Source organism: Pan troglodytes, chromosome 19, assembly GCF_028858775.2.
Source record: "Pan troglodytes isolate AG18354 chromosome 19, NHGRI_mPanTro3-v2.0_pri, whole genome shotgun sequence".
NCBI classification, from domain to species: Eukaryota; Metazoa; Chordata; class Mammalia; order Primates; family Hominidae; genus Pan; species Pan troglodytes.
The window spans coordinates 69,292,020-69,316,767 of NC_072417.2; the positions used below are offsets into that span (position 1 = coordinate 69,292,020).

General features: G+C 40.7%; 1 protein-coding gene across 2 annotated transcripts in view; it reads left to right on the forward strand.

Annotated features, from left to right (window-relative positions):
* ANKFN1 (ankyrin repeat and fibronectin type III domain containing 1) overlaps positions 1–24,748 on the forward strand; it is a 354,346-nt gene that overhangs the window by 15,730 nt on the left and 313,868 nt on the right. Inside the window, exon 2 of one of the 2 annotated variants that reach the window (XM_054671260.2) lies at positions 15,863–15,930. The exons of the other annotated variant lie outside the window; for it this stretch is intronic. The gene's annotated coding sequence lies outside the window, so the exon portion shown is untranslated. The remainder of the gene's footprint in view (positions 1–15,862; positions 15,931–24,748) is intronic. 2 annotated transcript variants of the gene reach the window in all.

Genomic DNA, 24,748 nt, shown 5'->3' on the forward strand with positions numbered 1-24,748 from the left:
CAGAGGAAGTGTGCAGAGGCAGGGAGGTGTGTAGCCCTGGCAGGAAAAATTTAATTTCCATTAGAGAGCTTCTAATTCCGTTTAAAATTATTATCATTATTATTTTTTTTTTCAGAGACATCTCACTCAGTTGCCCAGGCTAGGGTGCAGTGGCACAATCATAGCTCACTATAACCCTGAACTCCTGGGCTCAAGCAATCCTCCTGCCTCAGCCTCCCAAGTAGCTGGGACTACAGGAACACCGCCACATCCAGCTAATTTTTTAAAGTTTTATTGAGACAAAGTCTCACTATGTTGTCCAGGCTGGTTTCCAACTTTTGGCCTCAAGTGATCCTTCCACTTCAGCCTCCCAAAATGCTGGATTATAGGCATGAGCAATGAAGCCCAGCCTTCTAATATTTTTATGAAGTAGTACATCCACCAAGTGAGAAGGAAAGGGATGGAGGGTAGCAGGATGAGTTGGAGATTTAAGAAAGGCAGAAAAGTAAGATGGGCATTGATCAGAGTGGCAGAGCAGGCTTCCTAGAGATCCCAGGAGACAGCGCCAAGTCATCCTGAGGGCTCAGTGTAGAGACGTTAATAACACATCATGGCAAGCTGCCCTGCTACTCCTGTTCTGCCCTGTTGGCAGCCTCAGTGACAAACCCTAAAGGAGCTTGTGCTGGGGAGGCAGCAGGCAAGAGCAAGTCCCCTAAGGCTGCTCTTTGTAATCCTAATCAAGTGGGTACATTGACTTTGGTCAATCTGATGATCTATCCAGAAGCTTAGACTGCAGAGATTGGGTTAACAGACAGAGGCCCTGATCAGGTCGATCTGGTAAATCCACATGGATCGGTGGCAGCTGTGCTGAAGAAAAAAGACCTTGCAAGCCCCCATCCCAGGTCCTGAAAGTGTCCCTTGTTCTAAGACTGAGGGATTCATTCACCTTCTTTGCTCCATCTTGAAAAACAAATATGGAAGAATATTCAAAAAATGACCTTGGAGTCTAAGAAAATGATTAGTGAAGGCGCCCATTCACTCAGTAAGTCAACATTTATTGAGCTCCTACTGTATTCCTCCTCCAGGAGGAAGAAGGAAGGCTCCCTGCCCCTTCAGAGATACCTGCCCAGAGAGTAAGATAGACACCTAAGCCAATAATTACCAATGCAAATACGGGAGTACGTATAAGAGCTATAAGAACTCAGAGAGGGAGCGACAGAGTCTGCAGGAGGCAGACAGGTTGCTGGAGCTAAGTGGATCATCAGGAAGTATCGGGATGTGTTTAATGCCAATCTTCATTAAATGTATTAAAATAACCTAACAGGCCGGGTGCAGTGGCTCATGCCTGTAATCCCAGCACCTTGGGAGGCCAAGGCGGGTGGATCATCTGAGGTCAGGGGTTCAAGACCAGCCTGGCCAACATGGTGAAACCCCATGTCTACTAAAAATACAAAAATTAGCCAGGCATGGTGGCGCGTGCCCATAATCTCAGCTACTTGGGAGGCTGAGGCAGGAGAATCTCTTGAACCTGGGAGGCGGAGGTTGCAGTGAGCCAAAATCACACCACTGCACTCCACCCTGGGCTACAGGGTAAGACTGTGTCAAAAAAAATATTTTTTATACACACACACACACACACACACACACATATATATACACACACATATATATATATGTATAGTCCCCATATTTATATATCTAGTTACCTGCCCTTACTACCACCGCCATACACACATACATCCCTATTTTCTCAAGTTGATGTAAGTCTCTGGAATAAGAACAACTTTTAAACTTATCTTGGGGGAGCTGGAAGGAAATGGAGAGCAGGCATGGTAAAGCTTTCTCAGGACCAGGTGTGGCAGGGGCTGATCCTCAAGAAAGTTATTTGCAGGAGTTAGAAACTCAATGAGAGTCTGAAGGAAGCAGGGACCGGCACTGGCGGGGAAATGCATAATATGGGAAATGGCCTCAGGGCTTCACTAGGAACCCTCCATTTGAAGGTGGAAGTACCAGGAAGCATTATCTTATTTCCATCTCCCCAGGCCTTTTGTACTCACTCTCCCTTTTGAAGGAAGTGAGGGACTAGTGCTGGGGAGACCGGAGCCAGTGCTTTTGATTCATGGCAGGGAAGGAACAATGTACAGAGTGGAATCCTGTCTCCAGGATTAATTAGCCTAGTGGATGGGCCAGGAGCCTGTGTTTTTCCCTCTGACCTAAGCAGCACCTTCTATACCCCAGGAGGCTCTCTGCAAACCAACGGTCTATAGCAATGGTTATAACAGCAGTGTGATGAGCAGCCAAGGGCATTCCAGGAAGTTGTGTTGTTTATCCCCAAACTACCTCTCCATTTGTGTGAATGAGTGGCATGATTCATTTTCCATAAACAGTGTGGGTGAACAGAAGGGGAAAAAAATCCAAAGGCTGGGGACTGGCATTTCACTTTGTAGAAACTGCCAAGGAAAAGTTTTCTTCATTTTGGTATCCCTCTGAGAAGAGGCCAATTCTCTGAAACAAGAGGCTGTCCACAGCTGGGTCACATATACTCAGTCTGAGTCTTCACACAGACCCATTAAAACTGTCCAGGCACAGATGAGAAGATAGAAAACAGCAGGGAAACAAGTGATTGCAATGCAAACTCTACCCAGACATACCCTGAGGTCTTAAGGAAGAAACTCCTAGCTAGCAGGGCTAGCAAAAGAATCAAGGAAGGTCTCTGTCCTGGCTTTTCTATTTATCACCCTAACATTTAACCTCCTTGATCAAGATCTTCTAGAACTTAATCCCCAGCATCCTTTGATATTTGCTGTTATCAGGAACAATAATAATAATAGCAAAAAAACAAAAACAACTCTGTGTTTAATTGCAGGTTTACCATGTTCTTGTTATATACATGAATGATTAATATAGTTTATTTTATACTCTCTGCTTTTCTGAAAGGTAAGTATTATTATCCTTACTTTATGAATGAGAAAAATTAATCTCAACGTGATAAATAACTCTTAGCCTCTGATGAGACAAAGCAGAACTTGATTTCAAATGCATGCCTGTCTAATTTGAAAGAATGCATCCTTTGGAAAGGCTGTGATGCCCTATTCCTTTTATTTGCCTTTTAACTTTAGGGAAAATGGTATGTCTACTCCTCTTTCCCTCAACAGCTCCTGTAGCTTTCTTATTCTGCATCCTTGATTGCAAGCAGCATCTTCTTCTCACTCTTTCACTTATCTGATTTTTAATTATCATATCAAGTGAAACACCAAGACATCAGGCTGGGAGGAACTGTATCCAGCAGATTCAGGACCAGGAAGCAGCAAGCAGGTGACAAGCTCAGTATGATACAAAAGGCAGGGCCATGAAAGCTGCCATGCTCAGTGCTAGGAGGTGGCAGTGAGAGCTCTTATTGGTCCCAAGAGCAGGACATGGGAGGTGCCAACTCAGAGTCTAGAGGCTGAGCCCAGGATTAAGAGCCAGGGGAGCTGCCAAGTAATTGGAGACAGGAGCATGGGGTGTATTTGCTGAAACAAGCTGTTTGGCTTGGAGAGTCGATGTGGGGCATCCAGGGAGTGCTGGAGTGGGAGCACTTTCTCAGCTGGCTCTTGTCCCACGCTGTCTTAAAGGCACTACCTGACAACTGATACTACCGGTCAGGCAAGGCCCATTTCAGGAAGTCCTCTGGAACCAGCCAGCAGACAGGGACACACTGATCCCTCCCTGGAGCACTTGTATCATCTGTTGTCGGCACTGCACACTTAGCTCTTAGCAAACGTCATGCTGTGTGGTTAGTTTTCAGTCCCCACCACTGTGATACAAGGTCCTAGAGGGCAGGCTGAGAGCAAGAATGCCAATTACACTTGTGAGTTGGCTTTCTCCATCCATTCCCTGGGCCTCTATCTGACCCTAAGTAAAATTTGTGAAAGTGGATTTTTTTTTTCTTCATTATGTATTTTTTCTTTTTTTTTTTTTATTATACTTTAAGTTTTAGGGTACATGTGCACATTGTGCGGGTTAGTTACATATGTATACATGTGCCATGCTGGTGCGCTGCACCCACTAACTCATCATCTAGCATTAGGTATATCTCCCAGTGCTATCCCTCCCCCCTCCCCCCTCCCCACCACAGTCCCCAGAGTGTGATATTCCCCTTCCTGTGTCCATGTGATCTCATTGTTCAATTCCCACCTATGAGTGAGAATATGCGGTGTTTGGTTTTTTGTTCTTGCGATAGTTTACTGAGAATGAAAGTGGATTTTATCAACTAGCTCCAATAATTGTAGTTTTAGAATGATGTCCTCAAATGTCAGCTTGCCTGTGGATCTCTCTGTGTGCCTGTCCACTGCTAGCTCCTGGCTCCCCTCTCTGGTCACTCCTCATCACTCTTGGGCTCTGCCACTTTGCCACCTGGCGGTTGTCCACACACTCCTGCCTTCACCCTTTGCCTTCTGTTCCCCCTGCATAGAATGTATTTCCCCAGACATGGGTATGGCTTCTTTCACCACCATATTCAAGTATGTGCTTAAGTATCACCTTGTCAGTGAGGCTTTCCCTAACCTTCCTACCACCCTGGTTTATACTGCATAGACACCTGTGCTTCCTACGCCTTTGTATTTCCCCATAGAACTCAGCATGCGTCACCTTGCCATATACTTCACTCTCTCTCCCACAAGAATAGAAATTATAGGAGAAGAAGGATTTTTGGCTCTTTTTTTTTTTATGGTCCCACCCCAGCCTTCCAAGTAGCTGAGACTAAAAATGCACACTACCATGCCCAGCTATTTTTTATTTTCTTTTTTTGTAGCAACAGGTTCTCCCTATGTTGCCCAGGCTGGTTGTGAACTTCTGGCCTCAAGCGTTCCTCCCACCTTAGCCTACCAAAACACTGGGATTCCAGGTGTAAGTCACCACACGCAGCCAGATTTTTGTCCTTTTAACTTACTACTGTACTGTCTCTCCAACTCCTAGAACAGTGCCTGGCACAGAGAAGATACTCTATAAATATTTGGTGAATGAATGAGTAAGTATCAGCTGGGAAATGTAAAAATTCAGATTTCTGAGACCCACTGATCCCAAATATTAATTACTTGGCTGACATTCTCCACAATCTGCCCTGAGTATTCCTTCTTCATCAGGGTAGACTCCTGCCTCCTTTCTCTGATACAGCTGAGTCCTGGGGCCAGGCAGGTCCATGCCATCTGCCAGGTTCCCCTGTACTTGCTGTGCTATCAGGTGCCATTGCTGCCTTCCAAGAATCCGTGGGTCAGCTTGACATTGTGGGTGGTGCAGTCGGGAGGGGAGGGACTGCATTCATTCTCTGGAGGCTGCATTCATTTCCTGGGCTGGCCACAGAGCCAGATGCCTGCAGGGTTCTCTCTTTGCCAGCAGCTCTTCAAAGACTTGTGAGCCCACTCAGCCCTCCAGAGACATTCTTCACTGCAAAGCCTCAGGCAGCCTAGCCAGGGGACCCTGGAGCTGATGCCACCTGGAATCCCTACCAAGTGTGCAAAGCAGCCACATTCTGGGACAGCTGGATTGGAGGAGGGAGCAGAGGCTGAGGCTGGCTTCCAAATCTTCCAAGCAGTGATCTTTTTAGTGAATTGCTTGAGGGTTCTCTGGCTAGACCTGGTGCAATTACTTGTGCTCCCCCTCCTTGGAGTCTCTCTGTGCCTTTGGGACAGCCTCTCCCCCTTCTCACCATCATCTTTGGTGATTCATGGTTGTTTTCTGCCTATGGATCAGCTGTTCATTCCTGCTAAGGGTCCTATAATGAGACAGAGCACAAGAGCTACAGCTCTCTGTTTGTGTTTTGCCCAGAGAAGTCTCCAGGGACACTCAGACCCCTACCTACTCACTCTCAAATCTATTCACTGACTCCCACGTCAGAGAATAAAGATGAACAAAGATTGATCTCCCTAGTGGAGTCCCTCCTCCCGCCTTTATGATTCCCTTCATCTTTCCCCTCCCCCAGACTAAATGTCATTGTTTGAAAGCCAAGCTTAACCCTGGGGATTTGAGAGGGAGTGGCAGGGAATGGGTTTTACTCAGGTCAAAATGAGTCTAAAAGATACATAAGCTTAAGTGGACCTTCTTTCTTTATTTTTTTATTAAGTGGGAGGGAGTTAATTATCTCTCTCTGTGCCATAATTTCTATTCCTGTTTGCTGATCACCCCCACCCACCTTTTGAATTGAAGAGTAATACAGGAAAAAAACCCTATATCTACATTTGTATTAAGCAAATATTTTCTAACTTTTACACCCAGACTACCATCTACCATTATTCTTTGATGTCTGCAGGATTTTACTTATACATAGTAAGATATCAAAATAAGTGATCCATTGATTGAGGACCTACTTCATATTGTCATTTTTTAGTCTGGAAAAGGTTACTTATAATATGACAGGGTAGGAATTTTGAGTGCCAGACAGTTAGTTCTTGTTGGTTTGTTTGTTTTTGTTTTGTTTTGTTTTTACAAGGAGAGAGGTAAAACGAACAAACAAAAAAATAACAACTAACACAACACCTAGATATAACTGGTTGGGAGTGAAGACACTAACACTCATGGACATCAACACCTTGAAATCCCCTGTGTTGTCACAAAGATGATGCCACTGTACCTGGTGCTGTGAGGTGGTGAGTTGAGTTGTTTGGGGAATTTCCTATACACATTGCAAAGCCCTTGTGAGACATCTTCAGAAATGAGCAACTCAGCTCATGAAGTCAGAGCCAGTGAGGCCAGTTGACAAGCGATGGTGAAGTCCAGATCCCCACCTGCCTTCACTGGATAAAATGCCTTGTCACCATCCATTTCCACCATTCCCCACTCCCTCCTTGGACTACTCAGATATGCTTACTCCTGCAGTCCCAGCTGTAGAACTTTCCAGCCCTATGCATTCAGTTATCAATCAATGGAGATCTCAGCTGCACTTGGGCTGGAGCAGGACAAACCAGCCTTTCTTTATGCCAACAGGGAATGCTTGAAATAACTAGACACACAACTCTGATTGATGCAGCCACAGTTTACACTCCACACTTCAGACGGTTTGAAATGGCTAGAATTAATAGCCTATTATAAGATAGTAGGGGGGTGGGGGAGTTGGGGGTGGGGGGTCTGAGAAAGGGAGGCAGGAGAGAGAGAGAGACAAAAAAAATACCTTTTTTATGATCTCCTAATTTAAATCTATTTATTTGATTTTTGCAGAGTGTGACATGAAGGGGAGTACTGGGAGGGGAGGATTGTTCTTATCACCCTGCTGTGAGTCCACTGGGGGGCTCCAGCCAGCTTGGCACCAACTTAATGCATTTTTCTAGTAAATGATGCGAATCCATGTGGCTGGGCAAGGAGGGGTTAAAGAGGCTAGGGAGTCAGGGACAGATGGAGGGAAGAATGGCAATCGCTTGGTTCACTTGCTTTCATGCCAGGTTCTGCTAGCCAGCTGGAGAGAGGGGAAATGGAGTTTAAAACCCCTGGTAAGGAATTTTTCCTTGGTCTGAACATTGTTTAAATTCCTGAAGTGGGTGATCCCTGTAATAAATACCTTGGACTTTGTGAGACAGATATATTTACTCAAGTTTAAAGTTTGGATTTGATGGATATGCACTTGGGAATGCACGGGATCATAGTGTTTGTTATAGGTTGGAACCCATTCAATGCGCACAAGGAGTTAAGAGAACTCCATTTATAGCAAAGCAGACTGTCTTCACCATTCTTTGTGGTCACTATGTCAAAGTCTGTACTTGATCCCTTATTTCGAATATCGTTGGCCCTCAAAAGACATTAAATGAGAAAGAGAATTTGGCCCAAGGTACTCAAAGCACTTTTTTAAGACTTATGTGCAAATGGAGCCTTGAACTAGGTCACCTGTCTTGTATGTAGGAAAACACTTCTTTGAGGAGAGAGTAGATAATATGAAGCAAAGGACAAAGATGAAGGTAGAGCCAGAAAGAGCTGAACACTCCAGCTTATGTTCTATTTTCCTGTAATGTCACTGCCTCAGGACTGATTACATATTGTAAGAGAAAAAAATTCATCCTATCATTGGGAGTATGGAGTCTCACAGGACACAATGCCTTTTGTCCAGATTGAAACACTTGCTATTCCCCTAAAGAATGTCACTCAATCCTGTCACTTAAAACAAGCAAGCCAGGTAATTCCAAGAAGGCCAGGTTGGAGTTTCCAGGAACTCATGCCAACTTTGCCCTCTTTGACTGTAGAATCGTAGGGATTTCCCCAGAGCCCCCATGTGAAAGGCCCCCCTGCCCTTTTCTCCTTGGTGAATGACATGATTCCAGCCTGACCGGCAGAGTGAACAGTTGACTAGCCACCACGGATTCTGTTCAACCATTTGGTTTGGTTTTCCCAAGGGGGTTCCCATCTAACCACAGGCCTATGCCAGAGCTACATGATCTTGCCAAGCTTCACGGGGTCCATGTTTAAGAGGGTGCAGCCTCAGGCCACTGTGTGCATGCCCTTCTGCCACTGCCCAACAACACAGATGGAATTTTGGTTTCCCAGCATGGGAATGAATGCCCATTTTCCATGATGCATATGTGTGATGTGAAAAATCATCTCACCTTGGGCTTAAATAGGCCTCTCAGAAGCAAGAGCCAAGTACAAGCTGGATATTCCTGTTCCATCTTCCCTGTTGAAATAGGTTACAAGGGAATATTTTTCATAATCCACTTACAATGAATTTTCCTGCTTTGGCTGATGCTCAAGCCCACACATCAGTGACTCCCACGTTCCAGATGACTTAGTTGCAGGAATCAGAATGTGCCTCACAAAATAAAAGATCAATATAACATTTGTTTGAGAAACCACATTCCTCTTATAGGCTGAAGAACGTGATGTCTGCAACAGCAGAAATAAAGATGTGAAAATATTATTTTCTATGATATTGGTATTTTAACTGCCTAAGCTCCTAATTTTACTATAACTGCCAACATAGGTTTTTGTTTTTGTTTTTGTTTTGTTTTGTTTTGTTTGTTTTTGTGAGATCCTGGGATTTATTTTAATACATTATTAATATTTAAGTTATTTTTTATGCAATATTCTCCAATTAAGTTCATTATTTAGTTAGGATTTCACTGTCACTTAAGGAATGTCACAATGGAATTGGTTATAAATGCAGAATAACTGCTAAAGAAATTTACCAATTTTTCTTGTGTATTAATGTAACCAGCCCTTAAAATTGATTGCCAGTCTTTTGGGGGTAGCAGGATGTCATTCGCCCTCCCTTGAAAGTCCATACCAACTTTGTTTTCACCAAGTTGAAAAGTCCTAAAAGGTTGTAGGACTCTTCAGAGGGAGAGGTGCAGACTTAGGTGAACTGGGCCTGGATTAAACTCTGATGAGACCCCAGAATGATCTGATCCATCAGGCTGCTTCATGTATCGTATGACTTGAGGGCACCAAGAGAATCATAAGAACTGCTTCAAAAATTTAAAATAGTTATTTGGGGGACATTCATTTAAATATGCCCCACTATAAATCGTATCATTAGATACGTAAAGTTCCCAATATAATTTGGCAACATAAGCTAATTTTGCTGATGTAAACACATTTTAGCCTGTGGATTCCTGAATACATAGAATGCTAACCTAGATTCAGACTCGAGGCTGCGTGTGGAGAATCTCAAAGGTAGGAGCTGTGAATTCAGCAGTTGTTTATTAGAATTAATGTCACTTAAAATCTATACTTAAGAAGGTACTTAAAATTCTCTAGGCTTTTCCCAAATCAGACTCTCTCGGTGTGGGCCTGAGGATCTATATATTTTTAAAACTCAACCTTTGAAGAATGAGTAGGATTTTTAACCTCAGGGTGGGCGGGAATGACATTCCAGGGGGCATGATGGTTTAGTTGAAAGGCATGGGTCAAGGAAAGATAATGCGTTTCATTTACCTGGTTTTTGCAGCAGAACTTCTCAGACCTTTTATATGCTGATGGACATCATAGAGCATTTGAAGGGTGCAACGTGTAGCATTTGCCAAACCTATTTGAACATGTTTCTTGATCATAGGATAAATGTCCCTTAAAACAGATTTTGGGAAATTCTATTATTAATATTAAGTTATTTTCTATGCAATATTCTCCAATTAAGTTCATTATTTAGGTGAGATTTCACTGTCACTTAAGGAAAGTAACAATGGAATCGATTATAAATGCAGAATAACTGCTAAAGAAATTTCCAGTTACTAATTTTTCTTGTGTATTAATGTAACCAGCCCTTAAAATTGGTTATCAGTTTTTTGAGGGTGGTGAGATGTCATTCACCCTCCTCTGCAAATCCATACCAACTTTATTTTAACCAAGCTCTAAAGCGTATTTGAACATGTTTCATGATCATAGGTCGAATGTCCCTTAAAACATACTTCAGGAAATTCTAGGCTTAGGAAAGGAGAAGACAAAGTAGAGAGACTCCCTGTTAACACTTTCTAAGCTTTTAGTCACACAAGGGCATGGAAAACAAACTCTCCTGTGTTTTCTTAGCCAGGAGAAATAGGCCAGGCTCCTGCCAGTCATCACTGCTCTTTTGGTGCTGACCTGGCCTTGTTGGGTACATCCCTGCCCTGTTTGAAATGCAGTACTCCTGCTCCAGACAACTTGAAGAACGGAACGCATTTTTTCAAAGTGCCAGAGGGGGGATAAAAAAACAGGCAAAAATTGAGACAAGAGCCATTTGTAGGGCGGCAGAATGAGCTTTGGCTTTTCTGCCCCTAGCTCGGGCTGGGAAAACACAGAGACCTGAAGGAGCTGAATGTTAGGAAGAAAGGCCATCTGAGGCATGAATTTTAATCCCTGCTTGGCTTCTTGCAAACTGTGTGACCTCAAGCAAGTCACTTTACCAGTCCAAATCTTGGTTGCTTCATCTGTAAAACTGAGTTGTCTACCTACATAGGAGTTCTCTAAGGAACCAATGAAATCATATTTGTAAGACGCCCAGAACAGAGCCTGGTGTTTAGGGGACACATACTAAGCCTAATAAAGCATTCCTTCCTTCCTTCCCAAAATCTGGAAGCAATTTTCTTTAAGCTGACTTTGATTCAAGAAGCATTCATCGCACATTCTATTATATGAAAACCAGTAGATTGAGCTCATCTCATAGCTTGATGCCTAACCAGGGAAGGTGTTCGATAAATACTTTTGTATGACTGAATACTCGTATGTGAATAAATAAGTCAACAAAGAGAACCATAGATTCACAGAGGAAGAAGTGATTTCTGGGGGATGCATGTAGCCTTCTATTCCTCTTCTCATACATGGAGTATTGGTGGGCACTCTTCTGGCCTCTCTTTCTACCCTTTACTCGACCTGCTCCAAGAGAGAAGTGTAGTTACTCTGATAGTTCACTAGACCACATTTTTCTAGGAGGCAAGGTCATATTCTGTCTCTGAGCTACAAGTAGAATACAGCCAAATTTAGCAGACCTGCCATTCTTTGTTCTATCTGTTGCTAGGCGTGTCAGTGTGTCTGTGGTCCTCATCCATGTTTATGGCTGTGTAAGGGTACTCAAGGTCTCTTCTGTGAGCCCATTCTTACCTCCTCACATTACCCAAATGTGCAAACCCTAAGATTCAGGCTAGAAGCCTTCATCTGAGCCTCAGGCATCCACATAACATTCAACTAAGCAGTTAAAACGAACTTTATTATAGAGATGACACTATTGAAAATCACCAGAGTAAAGTATTTGGCATCTAATTTATAAAATGAAATCATAGGTTCCCCCAGTATATAGTGTTTTCATTGGTAAAACAATTATACTGTTTTCAATCCTTATTAACTCTCCTACAGGCAACATATATTGGTATTCCCCATGACAACATAATTAGTATTCTAAGCATATTTTTCACCACCTGCTTATGTCTTCAAGTTAAAAGTCAACAGCTAAATATATAAAATGGAAAAAGCATAAACAGTAAAATTGATTTTAGTACTCAGAATGACTTGATTATCTATATTTATAGTGGTAATTAGAGAAAGACTTAATGCCTTATATAATCAGTTCTTTATTGAAAGTTTCATGACACAGGACTTGATGCTAATTTACCTTGTAGCATTGAGGAAGGAGTGCTGTTCTCTAAGCCACACCAATGGCTTTAGCTTCTAGGTTCATTAACTACAAAACATGTTGCCTTACATTATGTGTAGTACATTAAGGGCTCTTTATTGAGCAACTTTCAAAGGCAGTTTCTATTCCAAGTTGCTAACATAATATATGCCTTTCCCCAGAGTCCAGTTGGCTGTTTGAGTCTAGGGAATGAGTGATGCTCTTTGTTATTAGAAAAGTAATGTTAATTCTGTATAATGTCAATATATCTATAGCATAACACAGCGAAGAAGTTTCATTTTTCTTGCATGAATGCCTTTTTATCTGGAAAGTTTTAGAGCTATTCCTACATATTTTTAATATTCTTTTTGTATTCTGATCTCCAGGACTGGAGGATTTCCCCCAAAGCTTTTTTTAAAAAAGTACACATTTTCATAATAGCAATAACTACTAGTTATCAAGCACGTACTGTGTGCCAAATCCTTTACAAAGCACTTTATATAAATAGTGTGTCATTTCTTCTTTGCAACAACCTGACAAGGAAGGCACTGTTATGTGTCTGTTTTACAGATGATGAAACTGAGGCTTAGAAAGATGAAGTGACTAACCTAAGATGACACGACAGTAAGTGGGAGCACTACTAGTTAAGCTCAGGTAGGCTGGCTTTCGAGGATGAATTTCCAATCATCCATTACAGCTGTAGACCAGTCAAGTGCAACTTCCAGTGATCAGATCACTGCTTATTGCCTATTGTTTTCTTTCTCTTCTTAGCATGTACAACCATTACGTATGCATGTATGAATGCATATACACACATATGTCATATATGTATGTATGTTTTTATATGCTTATATATATAGACATACTCATTTAATTGTGCCTTGTTTTATTGTGCTTTGCAGATATTGCATTTTTTACAAATTGAAGGTTTGTGACAACCCTGCAGTGAGCCTATGGGCATCATTTTTCTATAGAATGTGCTAACTTCGTATCTCTGTGTCACATGTTGTTAATTCTCACAATATTTCAACCTTTTTTGCTATTATTTTATCTGTTGTGGTGATTTATGATCAGTGATCTTTGATGTTACCATTGTCATTGTTTTGGGGCATCACAAAGTGCTCCCATATGTGATAGCAAACTTAATCAACAAATGCATGTACTCTGACTGCTCTGCCAATGGGCCATTCTGCCATCTGTCTCCTGTTCCTTGGATGTCCCTATTTCCTGAGACACAATACTGAGAATAGGCCAATTAATAACCCTACATTGGTCTGTTAGTGTTCAAGTTAAAGGAAGGGCCACTCATCTCTCACTTTAAATCAAAAGCTAGAAGTGATTCAGCTTAGTGAGGAAGGCAGGTCGAAAGCCAAGAGAGGCCAAAAGCTAAGTCTCTTGTGCCAAGCAGTAAGCCAAGTTGTAAATTCAAAGGGAAAATTCTTGAAGGAAATTAAAAGTACTACTCCAGTGAAAACACAAATGATAAGAAAGCAAAACAGCCTTATTGCTGATATGGAGAAGGTTTTAGTGGTTTGGATAGAAAATCAAACCAGACACAACATTTCCCAAAGACAAAACCTAGTCCAGAGCAAGACCCTAACTCTGAATTTTCTGAAATCTGGGAGAGGTGACAAAGCTGCAGAAGAATCATTTGAAGCTAGAAGAGGTTGGTTCATGAGGTTTAAGTAAAGAAGCCATCTTCATAACATAAATGCAAAGTGAGGCAGCAAGTGCTGATGGAGAAGCTGCAGCAAGTAATTCTGAAGATCTAACTAAGATAATTGGTGAAATGGCTACACCAAACAACAGATTTTCAATGTGGGAAAAATAGCCTTCTACAGAAAGAAGATGCCATTCATGACATTTTTAGCTAGAGAATAGAAGTCAATGCCTGGCTTCAAAGGACAGGCCAACTCTCTCGTTAGAGGCCAATGCAGCTGGTGGTCAATGTCAAAGCCAGTGAACATTTATCATTCTGAAAATCCTAGGGCCCATAAGAATTAGACTAAATCTACTTTGCCTGTACTCTATAAATGGAATGAGAAAGCATGGATGACAGCACATCTGTTTACAGCATACGGTTTACTGAATATTTTAAGCCCACTATTGAAACATGCTGCTCAGAAGAAAAGATTTCTTTTAAAATATTACTGCTTATTGACAATGCAGCTCATCATCCAAGAGCTCTAATAGAGATCTGCAAAGGAGATTAATGTTGTTGTCACGCCTGCTAACACAGCATCCATTCTGCAACCCATGGATCAAGGAGTTATTTTGGCTTTCAACTCTTATTATTTAAGGAGTACATTTCATAAGGTTATAGTTACCATCAATAGCGATTCCTATGATGGATCCTGGCAGAGTACATTGACAAAATTCTGGAAAGGATTCATCATTCTAGATGCCATTAAGAACATCTATCATAAATGGAAGAAAGTCAAAATACCAACATTAGCCAGTGATATGGTTTGGATGTTTGTCCCCTCCAAATCTCATGTAGAAATGTGATCCCCAGTGTTGGAGGTGGAGCTTAGTGGGAGGTGATTGGATCATGCGGGCAGATCCCCCATGAATGGCTTAGCATCCCTTGGTAATGAGTGAGTTCTCTCAAAGTTAGTTCACATGAGATCTGGTTGGTTAACAGTCTGGGACCTCCCCTTTCTCACTCTTGCTCCCTCTCTTGCCATGTAATATGCCTGCTTTTGCTTCACCTTTTGCCATGAGTAAAAATTCCCTGAGACCTCACCAGAAGCCAAGCAGATGCTGGTACCATGCTTCCTATACAGACTGAAGAACTGTGAGCGAATTAAACCTCTTCTCTTTATACATTACCCAGTCTCAGGTATATCTTTGTAACAATGCAAAAACAGACTAACACAACCAGCATTTGGAAGAAGTTGATCTCAGCCTTTGTGGATGACTTTGAGAAGCTCAACACTTCAGCGGATGAAGAAACTGCATATGTGGTACCAATATTAAGCAAACTAAAATTAGAAGTAAAGCCTTCAGATGTGACTGAATTACTGTCATCTCATGATACATCTTGAATGGATATGGAGTTGCTTCGTATGAATAAGCAAAGAAAGTGGTTTCTTGCCATGGGATCCTCTCTTTGGTGAATATGCTGTGAACGTTGTTGAAGTGACAATAAAGGATTTAGAAAATTACAAAAACTTACTTGAGAAAGCAGTGGCAGAGTTTGAGAGGATTGACTCTTATTTTGAAAGAAGTTCTACTGTGGGTAAAATGCTATCTTTCTACAGCATTTTGTAGAAAGAAATATTTTGTGAAAGGAAAAGTCAATCAATGTGGGTGAACTTCATTTTTGTCTTATTTTAAGAAATTACCATACCCACTCCAGCCTTCAGCAACCACCACCCTGATCAGTCAGCAGCCAGCAACATAGAGGCAAGACCCTTCACCAGCAAAAAGGTTAAGACTTGCTGAAGACTCAGATATGATTGTATGCAATTTTAAACAATATTTTAAATTAAGATATGTACATTATTTTTTAGACATAATGCTGTTGCACAGTTAATAGACCACAGTATACTGTGAATATAACTTTTATATGCACTGGGAAACAAAAAAATTAATGCGACTTGTTTTATTGTGAGATTTGCTTCATTGGAACTCAACCTGCCCTATCCCAAGGTAGGCCTGTTTCCTACATGCAGATGATATTAACTTTGATTTTGATATTCAAAACCACTTAATTATATTTGTTGCTGTAATTCCTCAAGGCATATACACATATGCACTCCTTTGTGCTTCAGTGTCATTTGAGAAAAGTTTCAAACTTTTTAAATATAAATCATCATTCTCGTGATCTCATTTGATCCTCAGATCTGCCCTGAGAGGTCGGTACATCCTGTGCTATTGTCTCATCTGAGAAATGAAGCGACACATCCAAGGTCAGTTCACCACTTGTGGTAAAACTCAAACCAGAACTCCCCCTCAGCTGTTACGCCAGAGTGTTAAAGTACTGTGCTGTCTTCCACAGATCCTCAGGCACAGAATAACACTCTGGGCTGCACATGAGCTAACAGAAGGAAATAAAATGTCAACTCTTTCAAGTAAGCGATGGAACAGGAATCTCAGGCACAGTGCTCATGTAATAACATTTCATGGGTGAATTTGTCTTTTTTGTGGAGAATCCGCCATCTTTGCTTTTTATCAATCTCTGTCCACGTAGTTAACTAGTTCACCTTGTACCACCTTGAAACCCCGACCTAAACTCCAATCCCAAATGTCATCCCAGGGTGTTATATGGTACATATATATTGATGTGACTTCCCCCACTAGATTGTGAGTTCACTCCTGTGATCCAGTTTTCAGCATAGAGCCTGGCAGTAGAAGGTCTCAAATATTTATCCATTCATGTATTTGTTCTGCATAAATTTTTGCTGAATTTACTGGCAATTGGAAAAGAAATGGAGAAATAGAAAAGGAAAAAGTTTGAGACATAAATCCCAGTTTTAATTATTTTGCCATAGGACAGGGTCTCCATAACCTTTATAAACCCCCTTCCCATAATATCAAACTTCGTGTGGAAAAACATCCCTAAGAGCTTCTCTGTCCAAGAATGGGTCAGAGCAGGGCTGGTTGTTCCAAAAATGGCCTACAAAGATGTTCTTTGGGGACTTAATGTGCCCTCCAGGACAGGGGGACCTATAAAACTTGTAGGAGGGAATTCTAGGGAGGAGACTAACATGGCAAAGCAAACTGCTCCCTCCCACCACAGAGTTAAAAACAATGTCCAGTCTTTAAGTTGTGGGAAAGAGAATGGTGAAATCATTCTCTGTCTGGCACAAGTTGCAGACTATTAAGTCGTTTGGGAAATGTGGACTTGTACCAATCTACGAGATTGGCCATGGCCATTTTAATATGTTTTTGAAAATCAGCAAGTGCTTAAAAACTTGTAGTAAAAGCCCTAATAAACTAAATTCGACCAGGACTCTGCCAGAATTGTATTTACCTCCTGAAGTGGAGGGTTAGGAAACCGCATTAAAAATTAAAGCGAAAAAAAAAAAAATAAGAAAAAGCAATAGACCCATTAGTTTGGGCAGTTGTTTGGTCAAAAGAATTAACTGTCCACTCTCAAAGGCAGCTCATGTTTCAAGTGACAGGTGAGTTTGTTTGATGGCACGCAGTTACAAATAATGCCATCTCCCCGCTTTCTACTTTTGTTTTGTTTTACAAGTCTTATTTGTTTTTACAAGGGTAAGTTTGGAGGGGGGTGGGTAGTTACTGTAGCCAGAAGAATAAATGCTTTGTGCATTGTGCATGCCCGTGTAGTATACTGAACAAGTACTAATAAGAATAAAATTATTGGAGCAAATAAAATCACATATGCTTTTTAGTCACCTGGGAGAGGGGCCTTGCCAGCCTTCTTGAGCATATAAAAATAATAATTCCTCACATCTGAATAGCATTATAGAACTTATAAAGCCCTTTCACTTATATTATCATGTTTGATCCTCAATAATGTGAGTTAAGAATGATCTGTGTTGTGATACCGTTTTACAGTTCAAGAGAGGTTAAGCGGCTTGTCCAAGCAGCTACTAAGAATTGGTCAGTCAGTGATTCCAACAACATCCTGGTGCCAGAGCATTCCACGTTGTCCACTGTGACGCAAAAGAGCAAAAATGTATGAATCGTAGCAAAAATCTCTAAGGTCATTTTGTGTAGAAGAAAACTATTTGGCACAGGAAATGACTTATCCCCTGGCTCCCTAGCTATCAGAGAAATGGTCTACACCAGGAAAAGAGCACAGTGCTAAGGATCACATACAGCCTGGTTCAGGCACAGACTAGCTGCATGTTGCTTAGGACACACTTGCAAAATGAGGAACTAGTGTATAGCATCCTGTTACCTAAAGGTGTTGTTAAAAATCGCATGGGGCTGTAGATGGACAAAAACAAGAAACGGGGAAAGGATTCCCTATTTAATAAATGGTGCTGGGAAAACTGGCTAGCCATATGTAGAAAGCTGAAACTGGATCTCTTCCTTACACCTTATACAAAAATTAATTCAAGATGGATTAAAGACCTAAATGTTAGACCTAAAACCATAAAAACCCTAGAAGAAAACCTAGGCAATACCATTCAGGACATAGGCATGGGCAAGGACTTCATGTCTAAAACACCAAAAGTAATGGCAACAAAAGCCAAAATTGACAAATGGGATCTAATTAAACTAAGGAGCTTCTGCACAACAAAAGAAACTACCATCAGAGTGAACAGGCAACCTACACAATGGGAGAAAATTTTTGCAATCTACCTATCTGACAAAGGTCTAATATCCAGAATCTAAAAAGAACTTAAACAAATTTGCAAGAAAAAATCAAACAACCCCATCAAAAAGTGGGCAAAGGATATGAACAGACACTTCTCAAAAGAAGACATTTATGGAGCCAACAGACACATGAAAAAATGCTCATCATCACTGGCCATCACAGAAATGCAAATCAAAACCACAATGAGATACCATCTCACACCAGTTAGAATGGCGATCATTAAAAAGTCGGGAAACAACAGGTGCTGGATAGGATGTGGAGAAATAGGAATACTTTTACACTGTTGGTGGGACTGTAAACTAGTTCAACCATTGTGGAAGACAGTGTGGTGATTCCTCAAGGATCTGGAACTAGAAATACCATTTGACCCAGTCATCTCATTACTGGGTATATACCCAAAGGATTATAAATCATGCTACTATAAAGACACATGCACATGTTTATTGCAGCACTATGCACAACAGCAAAGACTTGGAACCAACCCAAATGTCCATCAATGATAGACTGGATTAAGAAAATGTGGCACATATACACTATGGAATACTATGCAGCCATAAAAAAGGATGAGTTCATGTCCTTTATAGGGACATGGATGAAGCTGAAAACCATCATTCTGAGCAAACTATCGCAAGGACAGAAAACCAGACACTGCATGTTCTCACCCATAGGTGGGAATTGAACAATGAGAACACTTGGACACAGGTTGGGGAATATGACACACCGGGGCCTGTCATGGGGTAGAGGGTGGGGGAGAGCTAGCATTAGGAGATATACCGAATGTAAATGACAAGTTAACGGGTGCAGCACACAAACATGGCACATGTATACATATGTAACAAACCTGCACGTTGTGCACATGTACCCTAGAACTTAAAGTATAAGAATCAAAAATAAATAAATAAATAAATAAATAAATAAATAAATAAATACATTGCATGAGGCTAATGTAAGTTACTGTGCCTTTTGATATTGCCTAAGAACTCACTGGCTTTGAGGTAGCTTTTTCTATCTATATTAATGAGGAGCTGGTGGGTTAATTTCCCAGTGTTTCTGTAACAAATTATCCAAAACTTAATGGCTTTAAACAACGTAAATTTATTCTCACAGTTCTGGAACCAGAAGTCTAAAATCAAAATGTCATTGATTTTGAAAAAGGCAAGGAAGAGGAATCTCTCTTAAAATCTTCTTCCTTCTAGGGGGTTTAAAAGATGTTCCTCTTCCTTGCCTTTTTCAGCTTCTAGAGGCTGCTTATGAAATAATAAAAAAATAATAATTATTTTAAGTATTAAATAAGTATATGTTTCTTAAATATGTATATGCATATGTATTTCTTATTATATATAAGAAATAAAATAAGATGTATGTGTGTGTGTGTGTGTATATATATATATATATATATATATATATATATATATGAAATATCCATATTGGTCTCTGCTCCCAGTTATTTACACAGAGCTCTTGAAACACGTATGCTTTTCTGAGTGATAGGGGTATTAGAATCATCTTTTGTGCTAATATTTGGTCTCTGACCTGGTCTTTGACACAGAACTCCTAAATCCCTCAGAATATCCTGGGTGATAGGAGTGTCTTTTGCCCTAATGAGGCAACTCTTGATGAGCTCCTAGATGGCTTCAGGATGGGGGCTAGTCACCAGAAAGACCAAACCTTGATTAGAAGCTCAAAATTTTCAGTCCCATTTCCCCATCCTCTAAGGAGAGCATAGGGGCTGGAGACAGAGTTAATCAATCCTGCCTATGTGGTGAAGCCTCTGTAAATATCCCTGAACTACAGCTTCTGGGTTGGTGAACACATAGGGTTACTGGGAGGGTGGTGCATCTCGAGGCAACATAAAAACCCCACACCTCTTCCCTATACCTGGCCCTTTGCATCTCTTCCATCTGGCTGTTCCTGAGTTGTATTCTTTATAATAAACTAGTAAACCTAAGTAAGTAAATGTTGCCCTGACTTTTTGTGAGCCATTATAGCAAAGTATCAAACGTGAGGAAGGGGATGCAGGGACCCTCACTTTATAGCCAGTTGGTCAGAAGTGCAGGTGACAACCTGGGACTTTTGGGATCTGAAGTTGGATACAGTCTCATGGGACTGAACCCTTTAACTGTGGGATCTAATGCCAGCTTATGATTGGCTCCAAAAACAGCTCCAAAAACACTATCTGCAAAGTCCCTTTTATCATATAATGTTGCACATTCACAGGTTTCGGATATTAGGACTTGGACATCTTTGAGGGGGCTATGATTCAGCCTACCCCAGCTGGAATAAACAAAACTTCAGTCTGAACTTGTAATTCTGCTCTATCATTCATAAATACAATTCTAAGGCTTGTGGTTTCAATGGAACAAAATAGAGAGCACAGAAGTCAACCCACATAAATATAGTCAACTGATCTTTGACCAAGAAGCAAAGGCATTATCATGACGAAAAGACAGCCCTTTCAACAAATGATGCTGGGACAACTGGACATCCATGTGCAAAAAAAAAAAAAAAAAAAAAAAAAAGAATCTAGACACAGACCTTATACATTTCACAAAAATTAACTCAAGATGGATCACAGACCCAAATAAAAAGCATAAAACTCCCAGAAGATACATAGGCAAAAATGTGGATGGTCTTTGATTTCACAATGACTTTTTAAATGCAATACCAAAGGCACAATTCATGAAAGAAAATATTGATAAGCCAGACTTCATTAAAATTAAAAATTTCTGCTCTGCAAAAGATACTGTCAAAAGAATGAAAAGACAAGCCACAGGCTTGGAGAAAATATTTGCAAAAGACATATCTGATAAAGGATTGTCATCTGAAATAAAGAAATCTTAAAACCCAATGAGAAGAAAACATACAAGTTTATTTTAAAAATGAGGCAAAGATCTTAACAGATACCTCACCAAAGAAGATATACAGATGGCAAGTGAGCACATGCAGAGGTACTCCATGTCTTTTGTCACTAGGGAACGAAAATTAAAGCAGTGATATACCACTATACACCTATTAGAATGGCCAAAATCCAGAATGCTGAGAACATCAAATGCTTGTGGGGATGTGGAGCAATAGGAACTCTATTCATTGCTGACAGCAATGCAAGCCATCGTGGAAGACAGTTTGGTGATTTCTTACAAGACCGAACATACTTTTGCTGTACTACCCAGCAATCACACTTCTTGGTATTTATCCTAAGGAGTTGGAAACTTATATCCACACAAAAACCTGCACATTGATTTTTATAGCAGCTTTATTTATAATTGCCAAAGGTTGAAAGAAACCAAGACATCCTTTAGTTTGTGAGTGGAAAAACTGTGGTACATCAGGCAATGGGGTATTATTTAATACCAAAAGAAATGAGCTCACAAGTCATGAAAAGACATGGGGAAACCTAAATATTTATTACCAAGTAAGAAAAAGGCAACATATTGTATGATTCCAACTATATGACATTCTGGAAAAGGCCGAACTATGAAGACAGTAAAAAGATCAGTGGTTGCCAGTGGTTAGCAGGGTGGGAAGGATGATTAAGCAGAGCACAGAGGATTTTTAGGTAGTAATACTCTGTATGATACTATAATGTTGGATACACATTAATACATGTGTCTTAAACCCACAGAATATACAACACTGAGAGTTAACCCTAATGTAAACTGTAAACTTTGGGTGATAATGATGTGTCAATGTTCATCAATTGTAACAAATGCACCACTCTGGTGAGGGGGGCTAGGCAGGTGTGTGGGCAGAGGATATATGGGAAATCCCTGTACCATCTATCAATTTTGCTGTGAATCTAAAACTACTCTAAAAGATAAAAATCTATTTAAAACAAAAAACAACAATATAGATGAGCCATCCTTTCCCTCCTTCCTATCATTCATCTCTGTTCTCTATGACTCATGTAGACAACTGAAGATGTTTCATGAACGAAAGAGGGGAGAAGAAACAGAAGACACCTTAGGAGCAGGCACATGAGTTGCATCTCTTAGCTCCCTTTTTTGCATTACAATGAATATTTGATCAACCTATTTGAACAGTTCACCCTAAGAGCATTAATATTCCTTTGGCCTTCAAACTCCTCCATCTAGATTGGCATCTTCCTTGGCCCTTTCGGAAGTTGAATGGCTTTTTTGGTGCTCCCATGCACTTTGCACACAATACAAATAGAACGTTTACCATTTTGAATGTTAAAAACTAACTTGTAATCCAGAAATCATGTTTTCTCCCTCTCTAGACTCTATGCTTCTCGAAGACTGTGTTTAATTCATCTCTGCCTATTCAAGGGTCTACCTAGCTCCTGCAGGCAAGTCCTTGGTAAATGTATATGGGACGAGTGCGTTATAGAGGATTTTATTTTACACAATCACAGGTCCAGAGGCAAATTCAGTTCTTACTGGTTCCCCTTTCTTGGCCTCCATCTCTAATTGCCTTATTTCCTCCATGTCATTGTCTCTAACCCTGGTGCCAAACATCCAATCTTTACTTAAACAACTAGCTCTGTAGGAAAACCCAGGACCCAGAAGGAAGTAGATGCTTATATACTCAAAGCAAAAAGAATAACTCTGAGCCCATTTCCTTCTCCTCATCAAGTAAACTCTCAAGGGTCTATGACAGCAGCCAGACTGAGGGCAAATGACTTAAAGTATCACTCAGCGTATTATTCTCTTTGCTCTGCGAGTTCCTACAGCTTTTCAGCTTCCATTCCATAACAGGGCATGTATCTTTATTGATGATGTTCCCATGTACTTAAATAAGAAGAAAAAATAAAATAAGGAGAAAAAATAAAAAAGCTCAGGCATAGTATATATATATGCCACATTACAGCATAATTAGTTCCTCCCTCAAATATTTTAACACTACTTATTAACATAAAAAGGGATACTTAAGAGAAAAGATGATATCAAGTAAAACATTCAAAATGTGAAGTTATGGGCCTTCTCACCTTGGAAGGCTGAGGCAGGAGGATCGCTTGAGACCAGGAGTTTGAGACCAGCCTGGACAACATGGCAAAACCACATCTCTGCAAAAAAATACAAAAATTAACCAAGTATGGTGGCTCGTGCCTGTAGTCCCAGCTACTTGGGAGGATTGACTTGAGCCCAAGAGGTTGAGGCTGCAGTTATCCATGATTGCACCACTGTGCTCCAGCTTAGGCAATAGAACCCTGTCTCAAAAAAGGCAAAACAACCACCACCACCACAACAAAAGTGAAGTCATGACACCATTTAGGGGACATGTAGATATAAAGAATTATTGTTTCCTCCAGGTACTCAGTCAAGTAATTCTACTAGGGAATCAAGTATGAGAATTGAAGGTTTAATCAGAGTTGCAGCCAGGAGGACTGGATCAAGTGCCTTTCAATCCTGAGAAAGGGCCAGGCATGGTGGCTCACATCTGTAATCCTAGCACTTTGGGACACCAAGGCAGGAAGATCGCATGAAGCCAGGAATTCTAGACCAGTCTGGGAAACATAATGAGACCCCTGTCGCTACAAAATTTAAAAAAAAAAAATTTAGCAGAGCATGGCCCCACATACCCTGTGGTCCTGGCTACTCAGGAGGCTGAGGTGGGAGGACTGCATGAGCCCAGGAGTTTGAGGTTGCAGTGAACTATGAATGCATGACTCCACTCCAGCCTGGGTGACAGAGCAAGACCCTGTCACAAAGAAAAAAACAAAAAATCCTGAGAAGGAAGATTCCCTGATGCTCTTTTTCATTTTGAGCTGCCATAGCTGTTCTGGTGCCTGATAGAATATTAAGGACTTGGGAAGAAGTTATGGCCCATCAGAAAGGTCATGCACATTGTGTCATGCAAATGACCCTTTCTAACCTGGCAATTTGAAATCCTAATGTGAGCAGATCTAAGTGTGTCTTGATTTGAATTGTGTTGGTATTTACTTCACTGACACAACTTTACTGTTGGATATTTCCTAGTACTTCATAAAAAACACTTTTGTGTTTGTTCAAATGAAAGAAGATTTGTCTCCCAGGAAAACCATTTAAACATGTAGAGGCTGCAATCTCATTTTCGAATATTAGGTTTCATTTTATGACATATCATGCTGTTTAGTACAGCGTATCTATATTAAAAAGCATGAACAAGTCAGCCTTGTTCTGTTCCATTCCTGTCCCTCTCTAATGTACATTTATAAAAACACAGACCTATCTGATTCTGCACACACTGTACAATATTTTATCGATTACAGTGGAACTTAGTTATATCGTGTTTCCAGAGACTGAGAAAAGAAAACATAGAAAGTAGGAAACACTGAATTTGATTATGCTAGGCGTGGAGTTTAAAAGACCTGAATTGTGGGGAGGTCTTATATGTGGGAATAATAAAAATAGGTTTTACTAAAAACTACCCTTTTACAAACCATCGGACGGAGGTGTCCCTAGTGTATTCCTTTGTGTCTAGACACATAGTACACA